At 40.8% G+C, this 10,984-nt stretch overlaps 1 protein-coding gene across 11 annotated transcripts in view; it reads left to right on the forward strand.

The window, feature by feature from the left end:
• Mllt10 (MLLT10 histone lysine methyltransferase DOT1L cofactor) overlaps positions 1-10,984 on the forward strand; it is a 140,836-nt gene that overhangs the window by 9,673 nt on the left and 120,179 nt on the right. For 2 of the 11 annotated variants that reach the window (XM_031369098.1, XM_031369101.1), the window contains exon 2: positions 6,269-6,475. The exons of the other annotated variants lie outside the window; for them this stretch is intronic. The gene's annotated coding sequence lies outside the window, so the exon portion shown is untranslated. The remainder of the gene's footprint in view (positions 1-6,268; positions 6,476-10,984) is intronic. 11 annotated transcript variants of the gene reach the window in all.

The raw sequence follows: 10,984 nt of genomic DNA on the forward strand, positions 1-10,984 counted from the left end.
GAGAGAGAGAGAGAGAGAGAGAGAGAGAGAGAGAACACAGTAAGAATCAAAACGAAATGTAAAATAGAAGGGAAAAAGACCTGATATTTTTATCATGGTGAAACAGGCTTGTTTGATTTCGTAGAATGTTTCAGCATTGTAGAGGGAGGGGAGGGTTTTGAGTTGGAAGGTGGCTTGGGCAGATATTTTAAAGGAAAAAATGTCAGATATGGTGGACATACACCATTCTTATGCCTGTAATCCCAAAACTGGGGATGGAGGATTGCTGAGTTTGAGGCAGCCTGGTTTCTGTAGAGTGAGACTCCATCTCAACACCAAAAATCAAGCAAAGCCCACCAAGCAACAACAAAAAAAAACCCCCAAAAGATCCAAATCAGACAACAATGGAATCCAAACAAAACTTCTTCTCCATGTAACTGGGAATGACCTTAAGTTTAATATTTTTTAAAGGCCTGGAGCTGGAGTTACAGGTATTTGAGCTGCATGATGGGGGTGCCGGGAACTGAACATACAAGAACAAGTCTGTATTCTTAACCAGTGCTGCTCCCATTGGTGACTAAAACAGCTACCTAAAGGAAAAAAAATAATTTTCGTATTTAAAACAAAGTCTCACATAGCCTAGGTTGACTGAAAACTCATTGTATAGCTGAGGACCACCTCCTCGTTCTACCTCCAAAGTGTTGATATGATGGGCCTGTACCTGTTAATATAGATTAGTTAGTAGATTTATATTTTAATTTTAATTTTTATTACATATATGTATGGCCTCTGGATTTGAACACTGAGTAGCTTGTGCCAACAGAAACTAATAGTGCTAGATTCTCTGGAGCTAAGTTACCACAGCTAATCTGCCTGCTGTGTAGTGGTGCTGGATTCTCTGGAGCTAAGTTACCACAGCTAATCTGCCTGCTGTGTAGTGGTGCTGAGAACCAGGCCCTGGTCCTCTTAAGCCCTTAGCATAGGTTATTAATAGGCAAGTTTATTTTCTATACTCAGTTACTGAGACCCTGTTTTAAACATCTTCCAAAAGGGGGAGGGGAATCAAAAGTATAATAATTTTCTTTTTTTTCCTGGAGACAGGGTTTCCTTTGTGTAGCCCTGGCTGTCCTAGAACTAGCTCTGTAGACCAGGCTGGCCTCAAACTCAAAGAGATCCTCCTGCTTTTGCCTCCCAAGAGCTTAAGTTGTATTACTCTGTTTTAGGTCATCTATGTTCAGTATTTGCATTATCATGTATTTACACTGATGGGTAATATGTATAATTTGTATTACAGGAATGGTGTATGTCTGTGTATTAGATTTTAGAAAAAATGCTGGTGATTAAACCCAAGGCCACTGACATACGAAGCAAAGCTTTACCAATGAGCTGCAGCCCTGCCCATGTGAGACTTGAGCTCCTGAGTGCCGTGACAGGCGCAGTGATGCTGTGCCTGTCTCTTCTCCTGTAGTGCTGGGAGTTGAAGCCAGGTCCTCACTGTCTGGCCCTCTAGCTGCACTCCTAGCCTGTTGTCCTTTAATTTGAAGTTCATTTAATTAAGTTTAATTTGGGGCGTGTGTGTTTACGGTTATTGTAATAAGAAGGCTCTATTAGTGTTTAGTATTTAAGCACTTCATTATTTTGCTTTTGTGTATTAGTTTGAATTCTAGGGAAATAGCTGTTTAGCTGGAGGTAGGATTTCATTTGAGTTTGTTGTCAGTGGACAGTTGGCAGCCTGTTTTCTTCAAGGCTTGGCCTCCTTTTTCCATTTGAGGGGGAGCATCATTTAAGAGAGTTTGGTGGCTGATACTTGTAATCTCGGCAGCAGTCTGGCGACTGAGGCAGGCGGGTTGAGGGCTGGCAGCACTGCAGAGGGAGCTCCATGGGTTACGGAGGGAGACCCTGAATTCAAAAAGGAAAAAAAAGTTCTATCTTCTTTATGTTTTCAAATATTGTTACCTCATTAAATTTTTTTCTGTAACTGATTTAGGAATATGAGACTTTCATTTTTCATGTCTTTTACTTGTGGTTATATTATGGAAGGTGGCTCTCTTCATATTTATACTTATTTAGTGAATTAGTTTTCTACCTTAACCATCTGTACAACACTACTTTTTCATTCATACTTTTGAGAAGATGGATTTATTTGTAGTTTTCAGTATGTAATTTCTTTTATGGTATCTTATTGTTTTAGGAATGGTCAAGTTTCTCAGGTTATTTTTAATTTTTTGTTGTTATTTAGTTTTGTGAGACAGAGTCTCACTGTATCCTTGGCTGGTCTAGTACTTGTATTAACTGTGAACTTACGGCCTTAGCCTCCTGAGTGCTGGGATTAAAGCATGCATCTGACTTTTTTTTTTCCCCTTAAAAAGACTTATTTTTTGTGTGTGAAAAGTCGTAAGAGCATTTATGTCTGTGTACCATGTATGTATGTATGTGAAGTGCCCATGGAGGCCAGATGATGGCATTGTATCCTCTGGTACTATAGTTTCAGACTGTTGTGAGCTGCCATGTGGGTCCGTCCCAGTCTCCCCCATCTCCCCCCGCCCCCGTCACCCCCACTTCCACAGGTTTCTATGAGAAACCTTGGCTACAGGAGACCTTGTCTCAGAAAACAAAAGTTGTTTGGAGTTGGAGAGGTGACTCAGTGGCTATGAGTGTATTTTGTTTTTGTAGAGGTCTTTGGCTTTGTTCCCAACATCCACAGTAACTTGTAGTTCCAGTTTCAGGGTATCTGACTCTCTCTTAGCCTCCATAGGCATTGGTAGGCACATTGGTGGCTTGTGAAGGAATGGTTGTTCATGTCAGTAATGAGGTCAGGACACTCCAAGTTGCTAAAATAATCCTGTCTGAAACAAACTGAAAATAACCAAGTTTTAAGGAAAAAGGAACAAGGAACCATGGGTAAGGGGCTAATGTAGGGCATGTTCCAAGTAAGGGATATCCGTTTACATTGTCTTCGCTTTACTCAACTCACTGCTATCCTTCATATGCTTCCTAAGAATAAGCTTCCAGACTGGACTCCTGAAGCTGAGCCCATTGCATGAATTGAGTAAAACCAGGGTTCTGTTAGTAGAAAGGAGGAAATGGATTTGGGGTTGCAATTGGCAGTCACATTTTGCCTGGGTCAGTGCTTTATTTTTTATTTCTCTTTCTTTCTTTCTTTCTTTCTTTCTTTCTTTCTTTCTTTCTCTCTCTCTCTCTCTTTCTTTCTCTCTCTTTCTTTCTTTCTTTCTTTCTTTCTTCTTTCTTTCTTTTGAGTTTTAGTGTTTGTATGTGTGTACTTGCATTAGTTCATATGTACCATGTGTGTGCAGGTCAGAAGAAAGCAGATCTTCCCTTGGAGCTGGACTCGCAGGCTGTTGTGAGCCACCACGTGGTGCTGGGAAGGGAGCCCAGGCCCTCTGCAAGAGCAGCAGTGCTCTTAACTGTTCAGCTACCTCTCCAGCTCCTTTTACGTCAGCTTTTTTACAATTTAATAAAAAAAATTTTCAAATCCTTTTTTTAAAGATTTATTTATTTTATATACATGAGTACACTGTAGCTGTCTTCAGACACCCCAGAAGAGGTCATCAGATCCCATTACAGATGGTTGTGAGCCACCGTGTGGTTGCTGGGAATTGAACTCAGGACCTCTGGAAGAGCAGTCAGTGGTGCTCTTACCCGCTGAGCTATCTCTCCAGCTCTCACCTCCATTTTACAAAGTCCTTTTTGATCTGTGTGGGTGCTGCTTGTCCCTGGTGTATACATAGAGGTCGTAGTACAACTGAGAGAGGTTCCATGCTGGTCCCTCGCTCAAACTCAGGTCATCAGGATTGCTAGCAAGCGTCTTTGTTCTTGGAGCCATTTCTATAACCCTAAATTTAAAAAATAAGACGTTCCCTTTAAAGCCCAAGGCTAAATCCTTTTTTATCTTTTAATTGCTTCCTCTTATAACTCCTTATAGTTAGGCTGGGTGTGGTGGCCCACAGTTTTAATCCTGGCAGAGAGGACAGAGACAGGAGGAACTAACTGTGCGTTTGAGGCCAGCCTGATATGTATGATGAGCTCCAGGATGGCCAGGACTACATACAGAGACCATATTTCAAAAGACAAAACAAAACGAAACAAAACAAAAATTCTGCAGGGTTATTCATATGGTACTCTGTAGGTAGAGTTTTCTTTTTAACTTTTTCTTTTTTCTTTTCTATTGCTCTGGTCTGCCTTTTGTATGTGTGTGAGTTACTGGAGAGTGAACCTAGGACCTTATGCATATTAAGCCCATGTTTGCCACTGAATGTGTTCTTTTTCATTTATTTCCCTCCCCTCTCGCTCCCATCTCCGTCCCACTCCTCTTTTCTTCCTCTCTTGCTTTTCTATTCTCTTTCTCCTTTCTCTTCATCTCACCTTCTTCCTTCCCTCTGACCCTGCCCCTTTTTGTCTCACTCTGCCATCCATGTTCATATGACCTAGATTGGCCTCGAATTTGGAGGCCATCTCGCCTCCTGATTCTCTCTCAACTGCTGAGATTATAGCCATGCACCACTGGTTTCTAGTTATTTGTGAACATTCTTTCATGATTTTTTTTTTACCCAGGTTACTTTTGATACTTTACTTTTTTTTTAGTGATTATTTGAGACAGGATGTCTTTATATAGGTAGTCCTGGCTGTCATGGACCTCCTATATACCAGGCTGGCCTCCACCCACCTGCCTCTGCCTCCCAAATGGTTTCAAGTGTACCTACCACTGCTGTCCTGGCTGGGATTAAAGTGTTGACCGGTGCTTGCCTGGCACACACTCAATCAAGTTGATGACTCTTATTAGGAAATAGGAAAGTCAGAGAAAATGTTTCTGGGTTATTTCTTTGATAATTTGCTCATTTTTATAGTCATTGTTTGATTTTTTTATATGCTTTTGAGTTTGGGCCTTGGACCTCCCTACTGTATTTATTCAGTATTTTGTATTTAGCTTTCACTTTCTTTCTTTTGTTATTCCCAAGTAATACCTTACTTTAATTCTTCCATTAATTGAAAATCTGTTGAGGTTTTGATTTGTTTTGGTTTTCTGAAATAATTGTTCCTTTTGTAGTGTCTGTTTTTAGTGTTCTAGATTTACCTTTTCTTTTTTAAAAGACAGGCTCTTGCAGTATAGTTCTTGCTGGCTCTAAGTTCTTACCCAGGTAAGTCTTGAACTGTGTCTGTTTTACCAGTGCTGATATTACAGGTGTGTGCCACCATGCCTGGTACCTGCCTAGATTTCTTTCTGGTTTACTCTGTCTAGACAATTCATCATTGCAATTTCTCAGGACAGGAGTGAGATAGTTACCTGGTATTGTGTTATGAGGAGATGGATTGATTTGGTTGCTTTTAGAAAACACTGTCGTATATTCATGGCCCATTGCTGTACACATGAATCGCTCCATCTTGTGTTGGCTGGCATGTAAATTATCTCCTATTTTCCAAACTATGCAATACATGGTGAATAGAGTCCTTTACTACTTGTCTATCTTTCCTTTGTAATGTCCATTAAGTTTTATCTTTGTGGCTTCATCTCACTGTTATTCAATAGATACTTGAAGATCTCCTGCCTCAGCCCTCTGAGTGCTGATATTACAGGCATAGGATACCATATCAGGCTTTTCTTTGAAGCTCTACCTTTAGAATTTAGTAACTGATGCATCTATCTTCTATTTGTCCTGATCTACTTGACTTTTTCTGTCCCACTTCCAAATGATTTGGAATCTTCCCTTTGGTTTTACTTTCTTTCATATGTTCACCATTGATCTTTCCCCCTTCATTGGTAAACTTCGTAAAAGAATGAACAGTAGTTGATATGAGTACTTTTCTATATTCTCTTAGCTTAGTGGTTTAGAAATAAGTACTTGTCATTACAAATGATAGCATTTGAAATCTGCTTTTGCTGTTCACACTTTTCATCATGGGCACTCTACACTAACCCAATTGTCTTTTGGTGACTATTATATAAAATTCCTTGAATAATAAATTCTTTGGTTGCTTAGCATCAGGGGAAAAAAGCCAAACAAACAAAAACAAAACAAAACAACAACAATAACAAACTCTCACCCTTAGGGATTTGGGAAAACTTCTCCTTTTTGTTAGATACATGAAACACTTGGTTTTCCCTTTGTCCTAGCTATTGTATAGCCCAGAGTAAAATCTGGGCTTTAGTTACATCAGCCAAATTAATCTTACTGTTAGTATATTTGTTTTCTCTTCCTCCTTCTATTGGGGTTAGGACTTCCCCTCTTATCTCTGTTTCTCTGCATGTTGATTTCATTCTCTTATACTACAGACTCTCTCCATGAGGCTGGAACCATGACTGCTGGCAGCTCTGGCTTTCATCTTCCCAGCCCCTCCTACCAGGAAAAGGGGCTCTTTTGAAGAATACTGAGAAGGACTCTGACCTGTCTTGGATCATGTGCCCACCATCCCTCTGGCTGGAGTGGGGAGGGTTCTATGAATTGCAACCCTCAGTAGAACTACATAGTTGGAGTCAGGGGTAAGAGCAGTTCCCTGATGCAGGTGGGTGGGCCCTGTTTGAAGAAAGTGAAAACTGTGAACAGGTGAAAAATAGACGTCTGTCGTTCTGGCTTTTAATACTTTTTATTATAGATAGATCCTACACTGTGTACTGGCTTAAGTACTTATCCAGTTAAAACGTTAAGCCTGAGTACATAGAGGCTAATAGACATGTTCATTTACCCTTCAAACTATTATATTTGGCTTGAATCTTCTACAGGTAATTTTGCTGATATTTCAGTGACAGATCTAAATTTTTTTTCTCCCTCTTTTGACTCTATTTTTGACATTTAAACCATTGTGCCAAGCTAGGTGTGGTGCTGTACATTAATAATCCTAGCACTTGGGAGGTGGACAAAAGATGATTAGAAGATTAAGCCCAACTTCCATGCTACATGAGACCTGATCTCACCCCCCCCCAAAAAAAACCAAATCAACCAGCCGGGTGGTGGTGGCAGTGGCGGTGGCAGTGGCAGTGCATGCCTTTAATCCCAGCACTTGGGAGGCAGAGGCAGGCGGATTTCTGAGTTCTAGGCCAGCCTGGTCTACAGAGTGAGTTCCAGGACAGCCAGGGCTACACAGAGAAACCCTGTCTTGAAAAAATCAAAACAAAAACAAATCAACCAACCAACCAACCTATCAACCAACCAACCAAACCCTACACAATATATAACTGTAGTGTCAAAGTTGTCAGTCAAGTTCCCTCAGGTTTCCTCAGTTGCTAGTTTGTTTTTACCTCAGGTGTTTCATTTGCCTCTTGGGATTCCTTTTGGGATTCCTTTCTTACTGTAAAGGTTAAGCTACAAGATTGCTTTTCTCATTGTTTATCTCATTCACAGGGAATTTAAGATTGTTAGCTTTTCTTCTTGTGCTGTCACTGTTGTGAGGTCTAAGCCTTGATTCTTTTTCCTCAGTCTGGATAATTTAGTTACATAGTTTATATCTTGTATGTTGGGATGTGTATGTGACTGTGAATGCAGGTGTCCATGGACCTGTTTGATGTGGTGCTGGGAACGGAGGAGCAATGCGTGCTAGTAACTGAAGAGCCATCTCACTTAGTCACCCCTGTCTAAAGTTTTGTATCTTTGTAGTGTGACATTGTCTAAAAAGTAAAACAGACAAAAAATAGTTTTTCCCCTAAGGTCTAGGGATATGGTTCAGTGGTAGAGTGTTTCCTTATCATTACATGTGTGAATCCCTGGATTTAATTCTCAGTACCCCAAGCCTTACAATTGTGGGTATACGTTTTGGTTGTTGATTCATTTCCTGTCCCCGTGTGTAGACTACGCTAGCCTCAAACTTGCATCAGTACTTATTGTGATCCAGCCCCGCACTGTTAATTATTTTCTTTATATGTGTACATGCCATACATTTTTCCACTCTTTTTTTGTTGTTGTTTTTTTGTTTTTGTTTTTGTTTTTCAAAACAGGGTTTCTCTGTATAGCCCTGGCTGTCCTGAAACTCACTCTGTAGAGCAGGCTGGCCCCGAACTCAGAAATCCGCCTGCCTCTGCCTCCCAAGTGCTGGGATTGAAGGCGTGCACCACCACTGCCTAGCTCCACTCTTGTCTTTATTGTTCTCATTCCTAGTACTGTCTACTTTGTCCCTCAATCTTATCTCCTTGGAAGAAACGCGATTGCCATTCCTGTCCCTAAAATACCTGTTGTTTCCCATTGTTAAGTATTAATGTAGGGCAAAAATATATTTTTTTTAACCTTTGTGCATTTTCACTAAAAGTAAAGGAGAGTAGGGGTATTGTTGAGTCGTAGACTGCTTGTGTAGGTTATATGAGGCCCTGGTTTTGATTCTAGCACCCCTTCTTACCCCAAAGAAAAGAAAAAAGGAGGCTGATTAACATTCCTTTTTTTTTCTGAGCTGGGGCCTCTATAGGTGCCCCTGTCTGTCTGGCCTGGATCCTGCTGTGCACATCTGTCTCCTGAGTGCTGGGATTAGTGTACAATGCCATCTGAGGGAAAATGACTTTTTAAAATGTATTCATAAAATGGTGTCTAAGGCTGGAGATTGTGTAGCAGTTAAGAGCACTTGTTGTTCTTACACAGAACCTGGTTTCAATTCCCTGACTCTTTCCTGACTCTGTGGGTACCAGGGATACAAGTGCGTAGCTGGACTTTGGTACACAAGGGTGCGTTCTTCTTTTTTCCACCCTTTATTCCCCTGGTTTCATCCCTTATCACTAGATGAGAAAGGAAGAAGGATATAGGGGAGAGAGAGAAAGAGAGAGAGAGAGAGAGAGAGAGAGGGATCTTACAATATTTTTCTTGTTTCTTCTTTGAGCACGAATAACAAACTACAACTTACCCTCCTGAAATGACCACCAACCACTAGACCTGCCTCTCAGGGCCTTTAGCATCTGAAAAATTTCCAGATTTCCACACACCACACAGTTGCAGAAACTATTTGTAGCTGGCAAAACTGGACCTCTGCTAGAGTGCTGGGTAAATCATAGTCAGCTGGTCTCAAACTCAGAAATGCACCTGCCTCTGCCTCCTGAGCTCTGGATTAAAGCCTTGCACACCCCTACCCCCCAGCCCTGACTTGATTTTTTTGTTTTTCAAAACAGGATATCTCTATATAGTTGTGGCAGTCCTGAGTCTCTGTAGACTAGGGTGGCCTTGAACTTAGAGATCTGTCTTTGTGGTGGATTTAAAGGTGTACTCCACAATGCCTTGCTATTTTAAGTTAATTTTTATAACCCATGGGTGCCTTCATTGTGCTGGCACCTTATATGTGAAACATCTGCCTTTGTTTCTAACTGCATCTTCATATATTTAGAGCTCAGTCTGAAAAGCCTTGTACATTCTAATTCTAGGCAGTTGCCCTACCACTTAGCTATCCATCTCCAGCCCTTACTTTCTGAGCTTCTACCTCCAAGGTGCTCGGATGAACACCATTGCTGAGCTTTTTTTCTGTTCCTTTCAGTTTTGAATATGTGTCTGTATATGGCCCTGGCTGGCCTAGAAGTCTCAATGTAGGTCACTCCTGCTTCTGCTTCCAGTGATCTGGGATTAAAGTATGCTCCAGCAAGCCTGGTCAAGATGATGCTTTTCAAATACATATGTCAAATGTTATAAATTTCCCATTCAACTATGGTATAAGTGTAGTGAGAATCCTTGAATTTTGTTTTCTTTAAAATATATAGAAATCTTAAAAGAAAGTGGTTTTGTTTTAATCCCAAGTGTGGTGTATGGGGCTGCATTGCACTGACCACAGCCTCCTGCTCTAGCAGAGGCATGTTTTTGTCAGCTGCAGATAGTTTCTGCAATGGTGTGACTTGGATATGTATGCGTGGTGTTTAGAGAGGTTGGTTGTGATATGTTAGTAGCCATGGTCAAAGAAGAAATGGAAAAAACATTAGATTCAGGGAGTTTTCTAATTCTTTTCTCCCCGTTCTTTCTTGTTTCTCTCCTGTCTAGTGTTAGGGGGTGAAACTGGAGAGGGGAGCAATAAAAGTTGGGAAAAAGAAGAACCCACAAAGTAGCAAAGATCAGCTACATATAAGTGCCTTGAAAGTAGTGTATATTTTCTCATTTGAGTTTTATTTTGAAATTTATTATATAACCTTTTTCTTGACATTAAAGAATTTTGTTTCTGATCTTAATTTGATTATGATTATGTTGTTTTAGTCATGCTTTATATTTCTGTCATTTTGTTTTTGCCTTTTTTTCTTTTTTTTTTTTGTTTTTTGGTTTTTGTTTTGCTTTTTTTCGAGACAGGGTTTCTCTGAGTAGCCCTGGCTGTCCTGGAACTCACTCTGTAGACCAGGCTGGCCTAGAACTCAGAAATCCGCCTGCCTCTGCCTGCCAAGTGCCGGGATTAAAAGCGTGCGCCTCCACCGCCTGGCTTCTTTTTTTTTTTTTAAAGACAGGTTTCTCTGGTAGTCTTGGCTGATGTGGAACTCTGGGAACTTGATCCCATCTTGAACTGAAAGAACCCTGTCCTGCCCCTGCTTCTGAGATTAAAGGCCTGTGTCCCCACTGTCTGGCTTTACCTTTTTTGATTCTGGAAGTTGATGTTTATTAGGGTACATTTTTCTGTATATTTATAATATTTTTCTTGAGACTTATTTTTAGTTTTTATTATGTGTACATATAGGTGTTGGCCGTGTGCATGCAGGTATTTGGAGACTAGAGGACATTGGATGCCTTGGAGCTAGAGTTACAGGTGCTGTGCTACACTGTGCTATTCTGATGCTAGGACTGGAGTTCAGTCCCTTGGGAAGAGAAAGCTGGCTCTCCATGCAGTCCTGGCTGGGCTGGAACCTTCTACAGAACCCACACTGACCTCAGACTTGGAGTGGCTGTCCTAATCCTGCCTCCCTGCTGCTGGCAGTGCAGATGTGAGCCAACATGCCTGGGCTGGACTTGACGTGGTCTGGGTTTTTGCTTTTTTCAGACAGGGTCTCCATATGTCCACATGTGATTTTATTTAAAAAAAAAATTTTTTTTTTTTTTTTTTTTTTTTTTTTTTT

This window comes from Mastomys coucha, unplaced genomic scaffold, assembly GCF_008632895.1.
Source record: "Mastomys coucha isolate ucsf_1 unplaced genomic scaffold, UCSF_Mcou_1 pScaffold15, whole genome shotgun sequence".
NCBI lineage: Eukaryota > Metazoa > Chordata > Mammalia > Rodentia > Muridae > Mastomys > Mastomys coucha.